Source organism: Lactuca serriola, chromosome 5, assembly GCF_051521515.1.
Source record: "Lactuca serriola cultivar US96UC23 chromosome 5, Lser_US96UC23_V15, whole genome shotgun sequence".
NCBI lineage: Eukaryota > Viridiplantae > Streptophyta > Magnoliopsida > Asterales > Asteraceae > Lactuca > Lactuca serriola.
Window position 1 is genome coordinate 73,926,573 of NC_136412.1, and position 2,059 is coordinate 73,928,631.

A 2,059-nucleotide genomic window follows, 5' to 3' on the forward strand; every position below is an offset into this window, starting at 1 on the left:
AATCCGAGAAATACCTCAATGAACTCTGATTTGCCCTTGGATCTTTGCTCTACACCTCTTCTCTTTGCTCCTTTCTTCTTCTTCTTCTTCAAGCCTTCAAAATCCACACAAAAGCACTTAAAACAATAAGGAATGGATTAGGGTTTTCTCACAGCTCTCTGAGGGTGAAGGAGGCGAGTTTGGGGCACATAGCATTGCTTAAATAGTGAGCAACCCGGGGATTTAGGGTTTCTTCCAGGCAGGCAGACTCGCCGAGTCCCGAATATAGACTCGCCGAGTCGCCAACTAACACGTGCATGAAAACTTGACCCTACTCGATGAGTCAGGCCATAGACTCGCCGAGTCCCTCAATAAAACTTCTAAATAAATGACACGAAAGCAACATACCAGAGACGGGGCGTTACAATGGCGAGTATTGCAAGTTAGCAATATTAATTATAGAAAAACAAAGATTCAATTTGCAAAGTTGCATGGGTTGAAAAGTTGTTTTAATATAATTAAGGGAGAGAATATTATACTTCGTTTCAAAATCTAAAGCTTAGATTGAGAAATTTTAATATTTTCAGTCAAAGGATACATTGTGTGTTCTTAAAATTCAATTATGATTACGGCATCCCTCTTCATAGTTCGAATTGTGAGAACATGACACATAAAATATTATGGCAAAAAGATTGGTAAAGTATCATATCTTTATGTAAGGCATTATGCATCGTGTCCCATACGCTTCGGGTATAGGATCGATTGCAAATGTTATAATATTTGACCATTCTAAAATTTTCCAAATGTCTAGCGCATTAAGTGGGAAAAAGGATAGAATCAGTTTTTTTGACTAAAATAATTAAACAACTATCAAAGGACGATCCAAAGTTCGCTGAGGATTGGTCGCTTGTGAGTAGTTGGAAGTATGGTATTGGATGGACCATACTGACATTATTATGAATAGATAAGATTCTATTAAGAATGAGTTGTCATATGGCAAATGTGGAAATGTCTCCATATTGGGAGTTGGATATTGAGATTCTATGCCTAGATTAGAAACTTTTATGCAGGAAGGATATTCAAATGAATGTACTTTGAATATGAGACTTCACGTCTATGGAATTGTCTTGTAACAATGTCCGATAAAGTACTTCAAAAATTTCATTAGCCAAGTCTTGGTGACTTTTGTGCTATGACTTTATGAAAGGATCGTTGCATAAGATGTTAGAATCTAGCATATTCTAATAGTAGCAAAGAACCTTGTGTTCTTACACTAGTGATAAGGATTGGGAATTGTGAAATGAGCATCATTGAAAAGGTTTTTCAATTGATCTATTTCACAAAGTAAGGACCATAGGAAACATAGTGTGCATGCTTTATGCATGGGACAGCTATTGTTGTAATTTGAGTAATAAGTTGATTTTTTGAAACAATAAATGATAATAATAAGTAATCAATATGGTGGTTAAATAGAAGTTTTTTATTTACTCTCACAAGTTTGAGGCCATATAGGATTAAGTATTATTGTTATGTTTCAATTTGCATGTTTTGACTTCCAGAATAACTAGGTTATTCAAACATCCACAATCGGTCATACGTTGGAAGTAAGTATGAAGGAAGACTGTCATGAATCTGTCTGTAGATTGTCTGAAGTGTTTAGACATAGCACAAGTTTGCTGCAGAGTTCATGAGTGCTTTGATAAGATTAGAGTATTGGATTAAACCCACGCTCACTTGGATCACTTCATAGATTTATCACGAGTGATTAGTGAGACGATAATATTGTATATTCTTGAAACCGAGACGTGTGAGTTGTTATTTGTTGGTCGGTTGCACATTGATAATAAGTAAACGCACCAGTAACTTGGTGTTATAAAACTTATTGTTGTGTGTGATTCGATCAGTAAATTCAAGCGAGCATTTGAGTCGAAGTTTATCCATTCCTTTTATCCAAAGTGGGATAAAAGCGATATTTGTGGGCCTCTCGATGATTTAGTGATGCCACCTAAGCGCTTGGCCAAGCCGGGACTAAGTTGATGTGTTCAATTGTAGTCTGTTATCAGTTGTCATAAATATGAAG